The 20,355-nt window shown below is 43.8% G+C and overlaps 21 non-coding genes across 21 annotated transcripts; 15 read left to right on the top strand and 6 right to left on the bottom strand.

The window, feature by feature from the left end:
* The first annotated feature begins 1,489 nt into the window (after positions 1–1,489).
* On the top strand, positions 1,490–1,560 carry trnag-gcc (transfer RNA glycine (anticodon GCC)). Its single transcript has one exon. It is a non-coding gene; the product is annotated as a tRNA-Gly (tRNA).
* A 454-nt stretch (positions 1,561–2,014) lies between these two features.
* On the top strand, positions 2,015–2,086 carry trnaa-ugc (transfer RNA alanine (anticodon UGC)). The gene has a single exon. It is a non-coding gene; the product is annotated as a tRNA-Ala (tRNA).
* A 1,062-nt stretch (positions 2,087–3,148) lies between these two features.
* Positions 3,149–3,221, bottom strand: trnam-cau (transfer RNA methionine (anticodon CAU)). The gene has a single exon. It is a non-coding gene; the product is annotated as a tRNA-Met (tRNA).
* Positions 3,222–5,369: 2,148 nt separating this feature from the next.
* On the top strand, positions 5,370–5,441 carry trnaa-ugc (transfer RNA alanine (anticodon UGC)). Its single transcript has one exon. It is a non-coding gene; the product is annotated as a tRNA-Ala (tRNA).
* Positions 5,442–6,503: 1,062 nt separating this feature from the next.
* trnam-cau (transfer RNA methionine (anticodon CAU)) lies at positions 6,504–6,576 on the bottom strand. The gene has a single exon. It is a non-coding gene; the product is annotated as a tRNA-Met (tRNA).
* Positions 6,577–8,205: 1,629 nt separating this feature from the next.
* Positions 8,206–8,276, top strand: trnag-gcc (transfer RNA glycine (anticodon GCC)). The gene has a single exon. It is a non-coding gene; the product is annotated as a tRNA-Gly (tRNA).
* Positions 8,277–8,729: 453 nt separating this feature from the next.
* Positions 8,730–8,801, top strand: trnaa-ugc (transfer RNA alanine (anticodon UGC)). Its single transcript has one exon. It is a non-coding gene; the product is annotated as a tRNA-Ala (tRNA).
* A 439-nt stretch (positions 8,802–9,240) lies between these two features.
* trnag-ucc (transfer RNA glycine (anticodon UCC)) lies at positions 9,241–9,312 on the top strand. Its single transcript has one exon. It is a non-coding gene; the product is annotated as a tRNA-Gly (tRNA).
* A 540-nt stretch (positions 9,313–9,852) lies between these two features.
* Positions 9,853–9,925, bottom strand: trnam-cau (transfer RNA methionine (anticodon CAU)). The gene has a single exon. It is a non-coding gene; the product is annotated as a tRNA-Met (tRNA).
* Positions 9,926–10,593: 668 nt separating this feature from the next.
* trnas-aga (transfer RNA serine (anticodon AGA)) lies at positions 10,594–10,674 on the top strand. The gene has a single exon. It is a non-coding gene; the product is annotated as a tRNA-Ser (tRNA).
* An 823-nt stretch (positions 10,675–11,497) lies between these two features.
* trnag-gcc (transfer RNA glycine (anticodon GCC)) lies at positions 11,498–11,568 on the top strand. Its single transcript has one exon. It is a non-coding gene; the product is annotated as a tRNA-Gly (tRNA).
* A 970-nt stretch (positions 11,569–12,538) lies between these two features.
* Positions 12,539–12,610, top strand: trnag-ucc (transfer RNA glycine (anticodon UCC)). The gene has a single exon. It is a non-coding gene; the product is annotated as a tRNA-Gly (tRNA).
* A 539-nt stretch (positions 12,611–13,149) lies between these two features.
* trnam-cau (transfer RNA methionine (anticodon CAU)) lies at positions 13,150–13,222 on the bottom strand. Its single transcript has one exon. It is a non-coding gene; the product is annotated as a tRNA-Met (tRNA).
* Positions 13,223–13,896: 674 nt separating this feature from the next.
* On the top strand, positions 13,897–13,978 carry trnas-aga (transfer RNA serine (anticodon AGA)). The gene has a single exon. It is a non-coding gene; the product is annotated as a tRNA-Ser (tRNA).
* An 828-nt stretch (positions 13,979–14,806) lies between these two features.
* On the top strand, positions 14,807–14,877 carry trnag-gcc (transfer RNA glycine (anticodon GCC)). The gene has a single exon. It is a non-coding gene; the product is annotated as a tRNA-Gly (tRNA).
* A 451-nt stretch (positions 14,878–15,328) lies between these two features.
* trnaa-ugc (transfer RNA alanine (anticodon UGC)) lies at positions 15,329–15,400 on the top strand. Its single transcript has one exon. It is a non-coding gene; the product is annotated as a tRNA-Ala (tRNA).
* Positions 15,401–16,462: 1,062 nt separating this feature from the next.
* trnam-cau (transfer RNA methionine (anticodon CAU)) lies at positions 16,463–16,535 on the bottom strand. Its single transcript has one exon. It is a non-coding gene; the product is annotated as a tRNA-Met (tRNA).
* A 645-nt stretch (positions 16,536–17,180) lies between these two features.
* Positions 17,181–17,262, top strand: trnas-aga (transfer RNA serine (anticodon AGA)). Its single transcript has one exon. It is a non-coding gene; the product is annotated as a tRNA-Ser (tRNA).
* An 828-nt stretch (positions 17,263–18,090) lies between these two features.
* On the top strand, positions 18,091–18,161 carry trnag-gcc (transfer RNA glycine (anticodon GCC)). The gene has a single exon. It is a non-coding gene; the product is annotated as a tRNA-Gly (tRNA).
* A 972-nt stretch (positions 18,162–19,133) lies between these two features.
* Positions 19,134–19,205, top strand: trnag-ucc (transfer RNA glycine (anticodon UCC)). The gene has a single exon. It is a non-coding gene; the product is annotated as a tRNA-Gly (tRNA).
* Positions 19,206–19,744: 539 nt separating this feature from the next.
* trnam-cau (transfer RNA methionine (anticodon CAU)) lies at positions 19,745–19,817 on the bottom strand. Its single transcript has one exon. It is a non-coding gene; the product is annotated as a tRNA-Met (tRNA).
* Between the last annotated feature and the right edge of the window lie 538 nt (positions 19,818–20,355).

Genomic DNA, 20,355 nt, shown 5'->3' with positions numbered 1-20,355 from the left:
ACAGTAAAGCAGTAAAATGACGCGTGAGTTGCAACTCCTGCATGGCTGTTCTCTATGAACACTTTTGGTTTCTGATGCAGCTGGCCAATATGTCCATGTTTATATGAAGAGATAAAAAACTTTGACGTTTTGATGTGGTCATAAAGATGTCACTGGGATGTCACTGATATTCTATTCTGTTCTATATAGAAGCTAGTAGAATATTGCTCACTCAGTAAAGAAAACACAGTAACGGATTATAATCTAAAAAAAATCTTTATCAGGTAGAGCGCATGCTTTGCATGTATGAGGCCCAGGGTTCAATCCCTGGCATCTCCATCAGCCCTTATGTTGACAACTAAATAGCTGATTACATCAGATGCAATGTTCCCTCTAAGCTGCACACAGTGCATGGTTGTGTGAATTGCTTAACAGTACCATGCAGTGCACCTTGTAACCTAGATCTTGTAATCATGTAGCTTAGCGTTACTATATACCATCATGATTTTGTGCTTTGTCTTTATCAAAGTGAAAATCATCTACTAATATGATGAAGATGTTTTAATATTGAGGGTGCAGGAGGACACAATCGCTAACAATTATGTAGTTGTCGTGGCCGAGTGGTTAAGGCGATGGACTAGAAATCCATTGGGGTCTCCCGCGCAGGTTCGAATCCTGCCGACAACGTCAGACCATTTTGACATGGTCAAGCAAGTTGTTTGCTCACATGAGCCCAGGTGTGACTCGTTGGTCGGTCGTTGCTCCACCTGTGAGTCGTTAGGGTCACATGGCTCGAGGTGTGAATGGGGTTAAATCACCTGGTTAAGGATCTGAAGTCGTGTTACAGTTGGCTGATCGTTGTAGGCCACCACCTCTGTTGTGTTTGTTTTACACCTCTCTCAAGCTCCCTCTTCTCCCACTCCTCCTCCCTCTACTTATTATACTTAGTCTAAACAGAAGTGGCTAATCCATATAAACACACCAGTTTAAAATTGACCTTATCCCACATGGTGTTTTGAACATAACTAATATTAAATACATTTACCTGTCTATTATACATTCTCAGTTGTGATAAACCATTCACAGAACTGTGGCTCTGCCAATTCAGCTGCAGTATGTTAGTTCAGTGTCTTTATCAGCAGTTCAAATCCTGCCATACACCAGCGGATGAGTAATATTGCAACAGAAGGCTGTTTTGGAGGACTTTCTTCACATGGCTCGAGGTGTGAATGGGGTTAAATCACCTGGTTAAGGATCAAGGTCTTGTTACAGTTGGCTGATCGTTGTAGGCCACCACCTCTGTTTAAAGATGGATGTTCCAGATGGACATAGATGGCCTCTTCTACACCTCTCTCAAACCATCTGTCCTCTCTATCCAAAAAGTGGACATTATTGTCCTCGAAGGAGATCACATAATCTTATAAAGATCCCCCACCAAACTTTGACAATAAGAAAATACTCTTGTGAAGGGCCTCCGTCAGTGCAGTGGTTACAAAGTGTGGTCATGTGAGCATTGGTGGTTCAGTGGTAGAATTCTCGCCTGCCACGCGGGAGGCCCGGGTTCGATTCCCGGCCAATGCAACAGGCTTTTTATTCAGTGTAGTTGTACACGTTCAAACATGTGTTTAATGCAATGTGAATTGCAGTGCACCTTGTAACCTAGATCTTGTAATCATGTAGCTTAGCGTTACTATAGACCATCATGATTTTGTGCTTTGTCTTTATCAAAAGTGAAAATCATCTACTAATATGATGAAGGTGTTTTAATATTGAGGGGTGCAGGAGGACACACAATCCTTAAGTGTAGTTGTGACCACGTCAGGCCATTTTGACACGGTCAAGCGAGTCGTTTGGCTCACATGAGCCAGGTGTGACTCTTGGTGGTCGGTCGTTGCCCCACCTTGACGTCATGTGAGTCGTTAGGGTCACACGGCTCGAGGTGTGAATGGGGTTAAATCACCTGGTTAGGCATCGCTAATAATTCAGTCAGTTGTGCTGTTCTGTGTGTGTCTGATGTCTCCTGTGTGTTTGCAGAGGGGATGTAGCTCAGTGGTAGAGCGCATGCTTTGCATGTATGAGGCCCCGGGTTCAATCCCCGGCATCTCCATCAGCCTTTATGTTGACAACTACACATCACGTAGAGGGTGGAGATCTGCTGAAGAAACTGTAAATAACAGCCAAAGTCACAGATGGATGACAGAGTACAGGTAAAATCAATGTCTGAGGCGTCTTAGTAAGAGTTTGAGCCCCATGTGCTGCCAGAACAGCTTTGTTGCACAGAGATTGATATTGTAGAAACTGTACAAGTCTCTGGAACTGTACTAGAGGAATGGATCCCCATTTGTACCAAAGATGGGGTGGACTGAAAATATAAGCACCTCTCTCCAGAGTAGTAGCAATGAGAGTACAGTTGTAGTTTTTGTTTGGTGGTGATGGTGATCTGTCACAGCTGCAACATGTTTGCTGCCCCTCCTCCTTCTCTTTTCCCTCTCTCCTCTCCTGTGGAATTCCTGACACAAACTGCTGACTCTGCAGTGGAATTCCTTGTTTTGCCACTGCGATGGTGGTATAGTGAGCATAGCTGCCTTCCAAGCAGTTGACCCGGGTTCGATTCCCGGCCATCGCAATAGTTTTTCTTTCTGCGGAATGCTCACAGTACAGCGTACGCTAACTTTATTGTAGGATCAGTGCTCGTCTTGTTTTTTTTGCTGTTATGAGAGTTATGAGCTGTATGGTATGGTTGATGGGTACAAGTTGACAAGTAACAGGATCATATTCAGGTTTCATACTGAACAGGGCTGTTGTTAAATTGAATGGTTATTACAGTCTGAAATGACTTTGGCTCATCCACAATATAAAAATCATATGCACATTTTCAGTGTAACTGGGAAACTTAGTTCAGTGGTGAAATTTTCACTTTCCACGTGTGTTTGAGATGCACCAGTACACATTATATCTGCATTTTCTGTTGGCATTAGATGAACAGATTTGAGCATGTACAGATCCATGCACAGACAAGCAGTTCTGACAAAACATACTGGGACTGGGACAACTCTGTGTCCCAAACTGCGACTGCACTGATTTCCCCGGTGTCTTCTCTACAACATCCAACACACTGTTCTCAGTTTCTCATTGTTCTGTCTACATAATGAACACGTACCTAAACATTTGCCCCGTGTGAGGCTCGAACTCACGACCTTCAGATTATGAGACTGACGCGCTGCCTACTGCGCCAACGAGGCCCACAGTGCAGCTGGTACAGAGGAGATAGCAGGAATCAAAAGAAGGAGGTGACTTACTGTGTTGCTGATTGTGGTGCAAGTATGTTGAAATGATACAGTTCTTATGTGACAAACCATACAGACAGGGAGTTTTGTTGAACAGTAAAGCAGTAAAATGACGCGTGAGTTGCAACTCCTGCATGGCTGTTCTCTATGAACACTTTTGGTTTCTGATGCAGCTGGCCAATATGTCCATGTTTATATGAAGAGATAAAAACTTTGACGTTTTGATGTGGTCATAAAGATGTCACTGGGATGTCACTGATATTCTATTCTGTTCTATATAGAAGCTAGTAGAATATTGCTCACTCAGTAAAGAAAACACAGTAACGGATTATAATCTAAAAAAAATCTTTATCAGTGGTAGAGCGCATGCTTTGCATGTATGAGGCCCAGGGTTCAATCCCGGCATCTCCATCAGCCTTATGTTGACAACTAAATAGCTGATTACATCAGATGCAATGTTCCCTCTAAGCTGCACACAGTGCATGGTTGTGTGAATTGCTTAACAGTACCATGCAGTGCACCTTGTAACCTAGCATGTAGCTTAGCGTTACTATATACCATCATGATTTTGTGCTTTGTCTTTATCAAAAGTGAAAATCATCTACTAATATGATGAAGATTTTAATATTGAGGGGTGCAGGAGGACACACAATCGCTAACAATTATGTAGTTGTCGTGGCCGAGTGGTTAAGGCGATGGACTAGAAATCCATTGGGGTCTCCCCGCGCGCAGGTTCGAATCCTGCCGACAACGTCAGACCATTTTGACATGGTCAAGCAAGTTGTTTGGCTCACATGAGCCAGGTGTGACTCGTTGGTCGGTCGTTGCTCCACCTGTGAGTCGTTAGGGTCACATGGCTCGAGTGTGAATGGGTTAAATCACCTGGTTAAGGATCTGAAGTCGTGTTACAGTTGGCTGATCGTGTAGGCCACCACCTCTGTTGTGTTTGTTTTACACCTCTCTCAAGCTCCTCCTCTTCTCCACTCCTCCTCCCTCTACTTATTATACTTAGTCTAAACAGAAGTGGCTAATCCATTATAAACACACCAGTTTAAAATTGACCTTATCCCACATGGTGTTTTGAACATAACTAATATTAAATACATTTACCTGTCTATTATACATTCTCAGTTGTGATAAACCATTCACAGAACTGTGGCTCTGCCAATTCAGCTGCAGTATGTTAGTTCAGTGTCTTTATCAGCAGTTCAAATCCTGCCATACACCAGAGCGGATGAGTAATATTGCAACAGAAGGCTGTTTGGAGGACTTTCTTCACATGGCTCGAGGTGTGAATGGGGTTAAATCACCTGGTTAAGGATCTCAAGGTCTTGTTACAGTTGGCTGATCGTTGTAGGCCACCACCTCTGTTTAAAGATGGATGTTCCAGATGGACATAGATGGCCTCTTCTACACCTCTCTCAAACCATCTGTCCTCTCTATCCAAAAAGTGGACATTATTGTCCTCGAAGGAGATCACATAATCTTATAAAGATCCCCCACCAAACTTTGACAATAAGAAAATACTCTTGTGAAGGCCTCCGTCAGTGCAGTGGTTACAAAGTGTGGTCATGTGAGCATTGTGGTGGTTCAGTGGTAGAATTCTCGCCTGCCACGCGGGAGGCCCGGGTTCGATTCCCGGCCAATGCAACAGGCTTTTTATTCAGTGTAGTTGTACACGTTCAAACATGTGTTTAATGCAATGTGAATTGCAGTGCACCTTGTAACCTAGATCTTGTAATCATGTAGCTTAGCGTTACTATAGACCATCATGATTTTGTGCTTTGTCTTTATCAAAAGTGAAAATCATCTACTAATATGATGAAGGTGTTTTAATATTGAGGGGTGCAGGAGGACACACAATCCTTAAGTGTAGTTGTGACCACGTCAGGCCATTTTGACACGGTCAAGCGAGTCGTTTGGCTCACATGAGCCCAGGTGTGACTCGTTGGTCGGTCGTTGCCCCACCTTGACGTCATGTGAGTCGTTAGGGTCACACGGCTCGAGGTGTGAATGGGGTTAAATCACCTGGTTAGGCATCGCTAATAATTCAGTCAGTTGTGCTGTTCTGTGTGTGTCTGATGTCTCCTGTGTGTTTGCAGAGGGGATGTAGCTCAGTGGTAGAGCGCATGCTTTGCATGTATGAGGCCCCGGGTTCAATCCCCGGCATCTCCATCAGCCTTTATGTTGACAACTACACATCACGTAGAGGGTGGAGATCTGCTGAAGAAACTGTAAATAACAGCCAAAGTCACAGATGGATGACAGAGTACAGGTAAAATCAATGTCTGAGGCGTCTTAGTAAGAGTTTGAGCCCCATGTGCTGCCAGAACAGCTTTGTTGCAGAGATTGATATTGTAGAAACTGTACAAGTCTCTGGAACTGTACTAGAGGAATGGATCCCCATTGTACCAAAAGATGGGGTGGACTGAAAAATATAAGCACCTCTCTCCAGAGTAGTAGCAATGAGAGTACAGTTGTAGTTTTTGTTTTGGTGGTGATGGTGATCTGTCACAGCTGCAACATGTTTGCTGCCCCTCCTCCTTCTCTTTTCCCTCTCTCCTCTCCTGTGGAATTCCTGACACAAACTGCTGACTCTGCAGTGGAATTCCTTGTTTTGCCACTGCGATGGTGGTATAGTGTGAGCATAGCTGCCTTCCAAGCAGTTGACCCCGGTTCGATTCCCGGCCATCGCAATAGTTTTTCTTTCTGCGGAATGCTCACAGTACAGCGTACGCTAACTTTATTGTAGGATCAGTGCTCGTCTTGTTTTTTGCTGTTATGAGAGTTATGAGCTGTATGGTATGGTTGATGGGTACAAGTTGACAAGTAACAGGATCATATTCAGGTTTCATACTGAACAGGGCTGTTGTTAAATTGAATGGTTATTACAGTCTGAAATGACTTTGGCTCATCCACAATATAAAAATCATATGCACATTTTCAGTGTAACTGGGAAACTTAGTTCAGTGGTGAAATTTTCACTTTCCACGTGTGTTTGAGATGCACCAGTACACATTATATCTGCATTTTCTGTTGGCATTAGATGAACAGATTTGAGCATGTACAGATCCATGCACAGACAAGCAGTTCTGACAAAACATACTGGGACTGGGACAACTCTGTGTCCCAAACTGCGACTGCACTGATTTCCCCGGTGTCTTCTCTACAACATCCAACACACTGTTCTCAGTTTCTCATTGTTCTGTCTACATAATGAACACGTACCTAAACATTTGCCCCGTGTGAGGCTCGAACTCACGACCTTCAGATTATGAGACTGACGCGCTGCCTACTGCGCCAACGAGGCCCACAGTGCAGCTGGTACAGAGGAGATAGCAGGAATCAAAAGAAGGAGGTGACTTACTGTGTTGCTGATTGTGGTGCAAGTATGTTGAAATGATACAGTTCTTATGTGACAAACCATACAGACAGGGAGTTTTGTTGAACAGTAAAGCAGTAAAATGACGCGTGAGTTGCAACTCCTGCATGGCTGTTCTCTATGAACACTTTTGGTTTCTGATGCAGCTGGCCAATATGTCCATGTTTATATGAAGAGATAAAAACTTTGACGTTTTGATGTGGTCATAAAGATGTCACTGGGATGTCACTGATATTCTATTCTGTTCTATATAGAAGCTAGTAGAATATTGCTCACTCAGTAAAGAAAACACAGTAACGGATTATAATCTAAAAAAAATCTTTATCAGTGGTAGAGCGCATGCTTTGCATGTATGAGGCCAGGGTTCAATCCCCGGCATCTCCATCAGCCTTATGTTGACAACTAAATAGCTGATTACATCAGATGCAATGTTCCCTCTAAGCTGCACACAGTGCATGGTGTGTGAATTGCTTAACAGGCAGTGCACCTTGTAACCTAGATCTTGTAATCATGTAGCTTAGCGTTACTATATACCATCATGATTTTGTGCTTTGTCTTTATCAAAAGTGAAAATCATCTACTAATATGATGAAGATGTTTTAATATTGAGGGGTGCAGGAGGACACACAATCGCTAACAATTATGTAGTTGTCGTGGCCGAGTGGTTAAGCGCGATGGACTAGAAATCCATTGGGTCTCCCCGCGCAGGTTCGAATCCTGCCGACAACGTCAGACCATTTTGACATGGTCAAGCAAGTTGTTTGGCTCACATGAGCCCAGGTGTGACTCGTTGGTCGGTCGTTGCTCCACCTGTGAGTCGTTAGGGTCACATGGCTCGAGGTGTGAATGGGGTTAAATCACCTGGTTAAGGATCTGAAGTCGTGTTACAGTTGGCTGATCGTTGTAGGCCACCACCTCTGTTGTGTTTGTTTTACACCTCTCTCAAGCTCCTCCTCTTCTCCACTCCTCCTCCCTCTACTTATTATACTTAGTCTAAACAGAAGTGGCTAATCCATTATAAACACACCAGTTTAAAATTGACCTTATCCCACATGGTGTTTTGAACATAACTAATATTAAATACATTTACCTGTCTATTATACATTCTCAGTTGTGATAAACCATTCACAGAACTGTGGCTCTGCCAATTCAGCTGCAGTATGTTAGTTCAGTGTCTTTATCAGCAGTTCAAATCCTGCCATACACCAGAGCGGATGAGTAATATTGCAACAGAAGGCTGTTTGGAGGACTTTCTTCACATGGCTCGAGGTGTGAATGGGGTTAAATCACCTGGTTAAGGATCTCAAGGTCTTGTTACAGTTGGCTGATCGTTGTAGGCCACCACCTCTGTTTAAAGATGGATGTTCCAGATGGACATAGATGGCCTCTTCTACACCTCTCTCAAACCATCTGTCCTCTCTATCCAAAAAGTGGACATTATTGTCCTCGAAGGAGATCACATAATCTTATAAAGATCCCCCACCAAACTTTGACAATAAGAAAATACTCTTGTGAAGGCCTCCGTCAGTGCAGTGGTTACAAAGTGTGGTCATGTGAGCATTGGTGGTTCAGTGGTAGAATTCTCGCCTGCCACGCGGGAGGCCCGGGTTCGATTCCCGGCCAATGCAACAGGCTTTTTATTCAGTGTAGTTGTACACGTTCAAACATGTGTTTAATGCAATGTGAATTGCAGTGCACCTTGTAACCTAGATCTTGTAATCATGTAGCTTAGCGTTACTATAGACCATCATGATTTTGTGCTTTGTCTTTATCAAAAGTGAAAATCATCTACTAATATGATGAAGGTGTTTTAATATTGAGGGGTGCAGGAGGACACACAATCCTTAAGTGTAGTTGTGACCACGTCAGGCCATTTTGACACGGTCAAGCGAGTCGTTTGGCTCACATGAGCCCAGGTGTGACTCGTTGGTCGGTCGTTTGCCCCACCTTGACGTCATGTGAGTCGTTAGGTCACACGGCTCGAGGTGTGAATGGGGTTAAATCACCTGGTTAGGCATCGCTAATAATTCAGTCAGTTGTGCTGTTCTGTGTGTGTCTGATGTCTCCTGTGTGTTTGCAGAGGGGATGTAGCTCAGTGGTAGAGCGCATGCTTTGCATGTATGAGGCCCCGGGTTCAATCCCCGGCATCTCCATCAGCCTTTATGTGACAACTACACATCACGTAGAGGGTGGAGATCTGCTGAAGAAACTGTAAATAACAGCCAAAGTCACAGATGGATGACAGAGTACAGGTAAAATCAATGTCTGAGGCGTCTTAGTAAGAGTTTGAGCCCCATGTGCTGCCAGAACAGCTTTGTTGCACAGAGATTGATATTGTAGAAACTGTACAAGTCTCTGGAACTGTACTAGAGGAATGGATCCCCATTGTACCAAAAGATGGGGTGGACTGAAAAATATAAGCACCTCTCTCCAGAGTAGTAGCAATGAGAGTACAGTTGTAGTTTTTGTTTGGTGGTGATGGTGATCTGTCACAGCTGCAACATGTTTGCTGCTCTTTCTCCCTCTCTCTCCTCCTGTGGAATTCCTGACACAAACTGCTGACTCTGCAGTGGAATTCCTTGTTTTGCCACTGCGATGGTGGTATAGTGGTGAGCATAGCTGCCTTCCAAGCAGTTGACCCGGGTTCGATTCCCGGCCATCGCAATAGTTTTCTTTCTGCGGAATGCTCACAGTACAGCGTACGCTAACTTTATTGTAGGATCAGTGCTCGTCTTGTTTTTTGCTGTTATGAGAGTTATGAGCTGTATGGTATGGTTGATGGGTACAAGTTGACAAGTAACAGGATCATATTCAGGTTTCATACTGAACAGGGCTGTTGTTAAATTGAATGGTTATTACAGTCTGAAATGACTTTGGCTCATCCACAATATAAAAATCATATGCACATTTTCAGTGTAACTGGGAAACTTAGTTCAGTGGTGAAATTTTCACTTTCCACGTGTGTTTGAGATGCACCAGTACACATTATATCTGCATTTTCTGTTGGCATTAGATGAACAGATTTGAGCATGTACAGATCCATGCACAGACAAGCAGTTCTGACAAAACATACTGGGACTGGGACAACTCTGTGTCCCAAACTGCGACTGCACTGATTTTCCCGGTGTCTTCTCTACAACATCCAACACACTGTTCTCAGTTTCTCATTGTTCTGTCTACATAATGAACACGTACCTAAACATTTGCCCCGTGTGAGGCTCGAACTCACGACCTTCAGATTATGAGACTGACGCGCTGCCTACTGCGCCAACGAGGCCCACAGTGCAGCTGGTACAGAGGAGATAGCAGGAATCAAAAGAAGGAGGTGACTTACTGTGTTGCTGATTGTGGTGCAAGTATGTTGAAATGATACAGTTCTTATGTGACAAACCATACAGACAGGGAGTTTTGTTGAACAGTAAAGCAGTAAAATGACGCGTGAGTTGCAACTCCTGCATGGCTGTTCTCTATGAACACTTTTGGTTTCTGATGCAGCTGGCCAATATGTCCATGTTTATATGAAGAGATAAAAACTTTGACGTTTTGATGTGGTCATAAAGATGTCACTGGGATGTCACTGATATTCTATTCTGTTCTATATAGAAGCTAGTAGAATATTGCTCACTCAGTAAAGAAAACACAGTAACGGATTATAATCTAAAAAAATCTTTATCAGTGGTAGAGCGCATGCTTTGCATGTATGAGGCCCAGGGTTCAATCCCGGCATCTCCATCATATGTTGACAACTAAATAGCTGATTACATCAGATGCAAAAGCTGCACACAATTGCTTAACAGTACCATGCAGTGCACCTTGAGATCTTGTAATCATGTAGCTTAGCGTTACTATATACCATCATGATTTTGTGCTTTGTCTTTATCAAAAGTGAAAATTGTTTTAATATTGAGGGGTGCAGGAGGACACACAATCGCTAACAATTATGTAGTTGTCGTGGCCGAGTGGTTAAGGCGATGGACTAGAAATCCATTGGGGTCTCCCGCGCAGGTTCGAATCCTGCCGACAACGTCAGACCATTTTGACATGGTCAAGCAAGTTTTGGCTCACATGAGCCCAGGTGTGACTCGTTGGTCGGTCGTTGCTCCACCTGTGAGTCGTTAGGGTCACATGGCTCGAGTGTGAATGGGGTTAAATCACCTGGTTAAGGATCTGAAGTCGTGTTACAGTTGGCTGATCGTTGTAGGCCACCACCTCTGTTGTGTTTGTTTTACACCTCTCTCAAGCTCCTCCTCTTCTCCACTCCTCCTCCCTCTACTTATTATACTTAGTCTAAACAGAAGTGGCTAATCCATTATAAACACACCAGTTTAAAATTGACCTTATCCCACATGGTGTTTTGAACATAACTAATATTAAATACATTTACCTGTCTATTATACATTCTCAGTTGTGATAAACCATTCACAGAACTGTGGCTCTGCCAATTCAGCTGCAGTATGTTAGTTCAGTGTCTTTATCAGCAGTTCAAATCCTGCCATACACCAGAGCGGATGAGTAATATTGCAACAGAAGGCTGTTTGGAGACTTTCTTCACATGGCTCGAGGTGTGAATGGGGTTAAATCACCTGGTTAAGGATCTCAAGGTCTTGTTACAGTTGGCTGATCGTTGTAGGCCACCACCTCTGTTTAAAGATGGATGTTCCAGATGGACATAGATGGCCTCTTCTACACCTCTCTCAAACCATCTGTCCTCTCTATCCAAAAAGTGGACATTATTGTCCTCGAAGGAGATCACATAATCTTATAAAGATCCCCACCAAACTTTGACAATAAGAAAATACTCTTGTGAAGGCCTCCGTCAGTGCAGTGGTTACAAAGTGTGGTCATGTGAGCATTGGTGGTTCAGTGGTAGAATTCTCGCCTGCCACGCGGGAGGCCCGGGTTCGATTCCCGGCCAATGCAACAGGCTTTTTATTCAGTGTAGTTGTACACGTTCAAACATGTGTTTAATGCAATGTGAATTGCAGTGCACCTTGTAACCTAGATCTTGTAATCATGTAGCTTAGCGTTACTATAGACCATCATGATTTTGTGCTTTGTCTTTATCAAAAGTGAAAATCATCTACTAATATGATGAAGGTGTTTTAATATTGAGGGGTGCAGGAGGACACACAATCCTTAAGTGTAGTTGTGACCACGTCAGGCCATTTTGACACGGTCAAGCGAGTCGTTTGGCTCACATGAGCCCAGGTGTGACTCGTTGGTCGGTCGTTGCCCCACCTTGACGTCATGTGAGTCGTTAGGGTCACACGGCTCGAGGTGTGAATGGGGTTAAATCACCTGGTTAGGCATCGCTAATAATTCAGTCAGTTGTGCTGTTCTGTGTGTGTCTGATGTCTCCTGTGTGTTTGCAGAGGGGATGTAGCTCAGTAGAGCGCATGCTTTGCATGTATGAGGCCCGGGTTCAATCCCCGGCATCTCCATCAGCCTTTATGTTGACAACTACACATCACGTAGAGGGTGGAGATCTGCTGAAAAACTGTAAATAACAGCCAAAGTCACAGATGGATGACAGAGTACAGGTAAAATCAATGTCTGAGGCGTCTTAGTAAGAGTTTGAGCCCCATGTGCTGCCAGAACAGCTTTGTTGCACAGAGATTGATATTGTAGAAACTGTACAAGTCTCTGGAACTGTACTAGAGGAATGGATCCCCATTGTACCAAAAGATGGGGTGGACTGAAAAATATAGCACCTCTCTCCAGAGTAGTAGCAATGAGAGTACAGTTGTAGTTTTTGTTTGGTGGTGATGGTGATCTGTCACAGCTGCAACATGTTTGCTGCCCCTCCTCCTTCTCTTTTCCCTCTCTCCTCTCCTGTGGAATTCCTGACACAAACTGCTGACTCTGCAGTGGAATTCCTTGTTTTGCCACTGCGATGGTGGTATAGTGGTGAGCATAGCTGCCTTCCAAGCAGTTGACCCGGGTTCGATTCCCGGCCATCGCAATAGTTTTTCTTTCTGCGGAATGCTCACAGTACAGCGTACGCTAACTTTATTGTAGGATCAGTGCTCGTCTTGTTTTTTGCTGTTATGAGAGTTATGAGCTGTATGGTATGGTTGATGGGTACAAGTTGACAAAGTAACAGGATCATATTCAGGTTTCATACTGAACAGGGCTGTTGTTAAATTGAATGGTTATTACAGTCTGAAATGACTTTGGCTCATCCATATAAAAATCATATGCACATTTTCAGTGTAACTGGGAAACTTAGTTCAGTGGTGAAATTTTCACTTTCCACGTGTGTTTGAGATGCACCAGTACACATTATATCTGCATTTTCTGTTGGCATTAGATGAACAGATTTGAGCATGTACAGATCCATGCACAGACAAGCAGTTCTGACAAAACATACTGGGACTGGGACAACTCTGTGTCCCAAACTGCGACTGCACTGATTTCCCCGGTGTCTTCTCTACAACATCCAACACACTGTTCTCAGTTTCTCATTGTTCTGTCTACATAATGAACACGTACCTAAACATTTGCCCCGTGTGAGGCTCGAACTCACGACCTTCAGATTATGAGACTGACGCGCTGCCTACTGCGCCAACGAGGCCCACAGTGCAGCTGGTACAGAGGAGATAGCAGGAATCAAAAGAAGGAGGTGACTTACTGTGTTGCTGATTGTGGTGCAAGTATGTTGAAATGATACAGTTCTTATGTGACAAACCATACAGACAGGGAGTTTTGTTGAACAGTAAAGCAGTAAAATGACGCGTGAGTTGCAACTCCTGCATGGCTGTTCTCTATGAACACTTTTGGTTTCTGATGCAGCTGGCCAATATGTCCATGTTTATATGAAGAGATAAAAACTTTGACGTTTTGATGTGGTCATAAAGATGTCACTGGGATGTCACTGATATTCTATTCTGTTCTATATAGAAGCTAGTAGAATATTGCTCACTCAGTAAAGAAAACACAGTAACGGATTATAATCTAAAAAAAATCTTTATCAGTGGTAGAGCGCATGCTTTGCATGTATGAGGCCCAGGGTTCAAGCATCTCCATCAGCCTTATGTTGATAGCTGATTACATGCAATGTTCCTCTAAGCTGCACACAGTGCATGAATTGCTTAACAGTACCATGCAGTGCACCTTGTAACCTAGATCAATCATGTAGCTTAGCGCATCTGCTTTGTCTTTATCAAAAGTGAAATCATCTACTAATATGATGAAGATGTTTTAATATTGAGGGGTGCAGGAGGACACACAATCGCTAACAATTATGTAGTTGTCGTGGCCGAGTGGTTAAGGCGATGGACTAGAAATCCATTGGGGTCTCCCCGCGCAGGTTCGAATCCTGCCGACAACGTCAGACCATTTTGACATGGTCAAGCAAGTTGTTTGGCTCACATGAGCCCAGGTGTGACTCGTTGGTCGGTCGTTGCTCCACCTGTGAGTCGTTAGGGTCACATGGCTCGAGGTGTGAATGGGGTTAAATCACCTGGTTAAGGATCTGAAGTCGTGTTACAGTTGGCTGATCGTTGTAGGCCACCACCTCTGTTGTGTTTGTTTTACACCTCTCTCAAGCTCCTCCTCTTCTCCACTCCTCCTCCCTCTACTTATTATACTTAGTCTAAACAGAAGTGGCTAATCCATTATAAACACACCAGTTTAAAATTGACCTTATCCCACATGGTGTTTTGAACATAACTAATATTAAATACATTTACCTGTCTATTATACATTCTCAGTTGTGATAAACCATTCACAGAACTGTGGCTCTGCCAATTCAGCTGCAGTATGTTAGTTCAGTGTCTTTATCAGCAGTTCAAATCCTGCCATACACCAGAGCGGATGAGTAATATTGCAACAGAAGGCTGTTTGGAGGACTTTCTTCACATGGCTCGAGGTGTGAATGGGGTTAAATCACCTGGTTAAGGATCTCAAGGTCTTGTTACAGTTGGCTGATCGTTGTAGGCCACCACCTCTGTTTAAAGATGGATGTTCCAGATGGACATAGATGGCCTCTTCTACACCTCTCTCAAACCATCTGTCCTCTCTATCCAAAAAGTGGACATTATTGTCCTCGAAGGAGATCACATAATCTTATAAAGATCCCCCACCAAACTTTGACAATAAGAAAATACTCTTGTGAAGGCCTCCGTCAGTGCAGTGGTTACAAAGTGTGGTCATGTGAGCATTGGTGGTTCAGTGGTAGAATTCTCGCCTGCCACGCGGGAGGCCCGGGTTCGATTCCCGGCCAATGCAACAGGCTTTTTATTCAGTGTAGTTGTACACGTTCAAACATGTTTAATGCAATGTGAATTGCAGTGCACCTTGTAACCTAGATCTTGTAATCATGTAGCTTAGCGTTACTATAGACCATCATGATTTTGTGCTTTGTCTTTATCAAAAGTGAAAATCATCTACTAATATGATGAAGGTGTTTTAATATTGAGGGGTGCAGGAGGACACACAATCCTTAAGTGTAGTTGTGACCACGTCAGGCCATTTTGACACGGTCAAGCGAGTCGTTTGGCTCACATGAGCCCAGGTGTGACTCGTTGGTCGGTCGTTGCCCCACCTTGACGTCATGTGAGTCGTTAGGGTCACACGGCTCGAGGTGTGAATGGGGTTAAATCACCTGGTTAGGCATCGCTAATAATTCAGTCAGTTGTGCTGTTCTGTGTGTGTCTGATGTCTCCTGTGTGTTTGCAGAGGGGATGTAGCTCAGTGGTAGAGCGCATGCTTTGCATGTATGAGGCCCCGGGTTCAATCCCCGGCATCTCCATCAGCCTTTATGTTGACAACTACACATCACGTAGAGGGTGGAGATCTGCTGAAGAAACTGTAAATAACAGCCAAAGTCACAGATGGATGACAGAGTACAGGTAAAATCAATGTCTGAGGCGTCTTAGTAAGAGTTTGAGCCCCATGTGCTGCCAGAACAGCTTTGTTGCACAGAGATTGATATTGTAGAAACTGTACAAGTCTCTGGAACTGTACTAGAGGAATGGATCCCCATTGTACCAAAAGATGGGGTGGACTGAAAAATATAAGCACCTCTCTCCAGAGTAGTAGCAATGAGAGTACAGTTGTAGTTTTTGTTTGGTGGTGATGGTGATCTGTCACAGCTGCAACATGTTTGCTGCCCCTCCTCCTTCTCTTTTCCCTCTCTCCTCTCCTGTGGAATTCCTGACACAAACTGCTGACTCTGCAGTGGAATTCCTTGTTTTGCCACTGCGATGGTGGTATAGTGGTGAGCATAGCTGCCTTCCAAGCAGTTGACCGGGTTCGATTCCCGGCCATCGCAATAGTTTTTCTTTCTGCGGAATGCTCACAGTACAGCGTACGCTAACTTTATTGTAGGATCAGTGCTCGTCTTGTTTTTTGCTGTTATGAGAGTTATGAGCTGTATGGTATGGTTGATGGGTACAAGTTGACAAGTAACAGGATCATATTCAGGTTTCATACTGAACAGGGCTGTTGTTAAATTGAATGGTTATTACAGTCTGAAATGACTTTGGCTCATCCACAATATAAAAATCATATGCACATTTTCAGTGTAACTGGGAAACTTAGTTCAGTGGTGAAATTTTCACTTTCCACGTGTGTTTGAGATGCACCAGTACACATTATATCTGCATTTTCTGTTGGCATTAGATGAACAGATTTGAGCATGTACAGATCCATGCACAGACAAGCAGTTCTGACAAAACATACTGGGACTGGGACAACTCTGTGTCCCAAACTGCGACTGCACTGATTTCCCGGTGTCTTCTCTACAACATCCAACACACTGTTCTCAGTTTCTCATTGTTCTGTCTACATAATGAACACGTACCTAAACATTTGCCCCGTGTGAGGCTCGAACTCACGACCTTCAGATTATGAGACTGACGCGCTGCCTACTGCGCCAACGAGGCCCACAGTGCAGCTGGTACAGAGGAGATAGCAGGAATCAAAAGAAGGTGACTTACTGTGTTGCTGATTGTGGTGCAAGTATGTTGAAATGATACAGTTCTTATGTGACAAACCATACAGACAGGGAGTTTTGTTGAACAGTAAAGCAGTAAAATGACGCGTGAGTTGCAACTCCTGCATGGCTGTTCTCTATGAACACTTTTGGTTTCTGATGCAGCTGGCCAATATGTCCATGTTTATATGAAGAGATAAAAACTTTGACGTTTTGATGTGGTCATAAAGATGTCACTGGGATGTCACTGATATTCTATTCTGTTCTATATAGAAGCTAGTAGAATATTGCTCACTCAGTAAAGAAAACACAGTAACGGATTATAATCTAAAAAAAATCTTTATCAGTGGTAGAGCGCATGCTTTGCATGTATGAGGCCCAGGGTTCAAGCATCTCCATCAGCCTTATGTTGACAACTAAATAGCTGATTACATCAGATGCAATGAGCTGCACACAGTGCAGTGAATTGCTTAACAGTACCATGCAGTGCACCTTGTAACCTAGATCTTGTAATCATGTAGCTTAGCGTTACCCATCATGAATCAAAAGTGAAAATCATCTACCAGGAGGACACACAATCGCTAACAATTATGTAGTTGTCGTGGCCGAGTGGTTAAGGCGATGGACTAGAAATCCATTGGGGTCTCCCCGCGCAGGTTCGAATCCTGCCGACAACGTCAGACCATTTTGACATGGTCAAGCAAGTTGTTTGGCTCACATGAGCCCAGGTGTGACTCGTTGGTCGGTCGTTGCTCCACCTGTGAGTCGTTAGGGTCACATGGCTCGAGGTGTGAATGGGGTTAAATCACCTGGTTAAGGATCTGAAGTCGTGTTACAGTTGGCTGATCGTTGTAGGCCACCACCTCTGTTGTGTTTGTTTTACACCTCTCTCAAGCTCCTCCTCTTCTCCACTCCTCCTCCCTCTACTTATTATACTTAGTCTAAACAGAAGTGGCTAATCCATTATAAACACACCAGTTTAAAATTGACCTTATCCCACATGGTGTTTTGAACATAACTAATATTAAATACATTTACCTGTCTATTATACATTCTCAGTTGTGATAAACCATTCACAGAACTGTGGCTCTGCCAATTCAGCTGCAGTATGTTAGTTCAGTGTCTTTATCAGCAGTTCAAATCCTGCCATACACCAGAGCGGATGAGTAATATTGCAACAGAAGGCTGTTTGGAGGACTTTCTTCACATGGCTCGAGGTGTGAATGGGGTTAAATCACCTGGTTAAGGATCTCAAGGTCTTGTTACAGTTGGCTGATCGTTGTAGGCCACCACCTCTGTTTAAAGATGGATGTTCCAGATGGACATAGATGGCCTCTTCTACACCTCTCTCAAACCATCTGTCCTCTCTATCCAAAAAGTGGACATTATTGTCCTCGAAGGAGATCACATAATCTTATAAAGATCCCCCACCAAACTTTGACAATAAGAAAATACTCTTGTGAAGGCCTCCGTCAGTGCAGTGGTTACAAAGTGTGGTCATGTGAGCATTGGTGGTTCAGTGGTAGAATTCTCGCCTGCCACGCGGGAGGCCCGGGTTCGATTCCCGGCCAATGCAACAGGCTTTTTATTCAGTGTAGTTGTACACGTTCAAACATGTGTTTAATGCAATGTGAATTGCAGTGCACCTTGTAACCTAGATCTTGTAATCATGTAGCTTAGCGTTACTATAGACCATCATGATTTTGTGCTTTGTCTTTATCAAAAGTGAAAATCATCTACTAATATGATGAAGGTGTTTTAATATTGAGGGGTGCAGGAGGACACACAATCCTTAAGTGTAGTTGTGACCACGTCAGGCCATTTTGACACGGTCAAGCGAGTCGTTTGGCTCACATGAGCCCAGGTGTGACTCGTTGGTCGGTCGTTGCCCCACCTTGACGTCATGTGAGTCGTTAGGGTCACACGGCTCGAGGTGTGAATGGGGTTAAATCACCTGGTTAGGCATCGCTAATAATTCAGTCAGTTGTGCTGTTCTGTGTGTGTCTGATGTCTCCCTGTGTTTTGCATGATGTAGCTCAGTGGTAGAGCGCATGCTTTGCATGTATGAGGCCCCGGGTTCAATCCCCGGCATCTCCATCAGCCTTTATGTTGACAACTACACATCACGTAGAGGGTGGAGATCTGCTGAAGAAACTGTAAATAACAGCCAAAGTCACAGATGGATGACAGAGTACAGGTAAAATCAATGTCTGAGGCGTCTTAGTAAGAGTTTGAGCCCCATGTGCTGCCAGAACAGCTTTGTTTGCACAGAGATTGATATTGTAGAAACTGTACAAGTCTCTGGAACTGTACTAGAGGAATGGATCCCCATTGTACCAAAAGATGGGGTGGACTGAAAAATATAAGCACCTCTCTCCAGAGTAGTAGCAATGAGAGTACAGTTGTAGTTTTTGTTTGGTGGTGATGGTGATCTGTCACAGCTGCAACATGTTTGCTGCCCCTCCTCCTTCTCTTTTCCCTCTCTCCTCCTGTGGAATTCCTGACACAAACTGCTGACTCTGCAGTGGAATTCCTTGTTTTTGCCACTGCGATGGTGGTATAGTGGTGAGCATAGCTGCCTTCCAAGCAGTTGACCCGGGTTCGATTCCCGGCCATCGCAATAGTTTTTCTTTCTGCGGAATGCTCACAGTACAGCGTACGCTAACTTTATTGTAGGATCAGTGCTCGTCTTGTTTTTTGCTGTTATGAGAGTTATGAGCTGTATGGTATGGTTGATGGGTACAAGTTGACAAGTAACAGGATCATATTCAGGTTTCATACTGAAGGGCTGTTGTTAAATTGAATGGTTATTACAGTCTGAAATGACTTTGGCTCATCCACAATATAAAAATCATATGCACATTTTCAGTGTAACTGGGAAACTTAGTTCAGTGGTGAAATTTTCACTTTCCACGTGTGTTTGAGATGCACCAGTACACATTATATCTGCATTTTCTGTTGGCATTAGATGAACAGATTTGAGCATGTACAGATCCATGCACAGACAAGCAGTTCTGACAAAACATACTGGGACTGGGACAACTCTGTGTCCCAAACTGCGACTGCACTGATTTCCCCGGTGTCTTCTCTACAACATCCAACACACTGTTCTCAGTTTCTCATTGTTCTGTCTACATAATGAACACGTACCTAAACATTTGCCCCGTGTGAGGCTCGAACTCACGACCTTCAGATTATGAGACTGACGCGCTGCCTACTGCGCCAACGAGGCCCACAGTGCAGCTGGTACAGAGGAGATAGCAGGAATCAAAGAAGGAGGTGACTTACTGTGTTGCTGATTGTGGTGCAAGTATGTTGAAATGATACAGTTCTTATGTGACAAACCATACAGACAGGGAGTTTTGTTGAACAGTAAAGCAGTAAAATGACGCGTGAGTTGCAACTCCTGCATGGCTGTTCTCTATGAACACTTTTGGTTTCTGATGCAGCTGGCCAATATGTCCATGTTTATATGAAGAGATAAAAACTTTGACGTTTTGATGTGGTCATAAAGATGTCACTGGGATGTCACTGATATTCTATTCTGTTCTATATAGAAGCTAGTAGAATATTGCTCACTCAGTAAAGAAAACACAGTAACGGATTATAATCTAAAAAAATCTTTATCAGTGGTAAGCGCATGCTTTGCATGTATGAGGCCCAGGGTTCAATCCCCGGCATCTCCATCAGCCCTTATGTTGACAACTAAATAGCTGATTACATCAGATGCAATGTTCCCTCTAAGCTGCACACAGTGCATGGTTGTGTGA

This window comes from Lates calcarifer, unplaced genomic scaffold (assembly GCF_001640805.2).
Source record: "Lates calcarifer isolate ASB-BC8 unplaced genomic scaffold, TLL_Latcal_v3 _unitig_1270_quiver_3371, whole genome shotgun sequence".
Lineage (NCBI taxonomy): Eukaryota > Metazoa > Chordata > Actinopteri > Centropomidae > Lates > Lates calcarifer.
The sequence above is the reverse complement of the archived record's forward strand: the minus strand, read 5'-3'. Positions and strand labels throughout refer to the sequence as shown.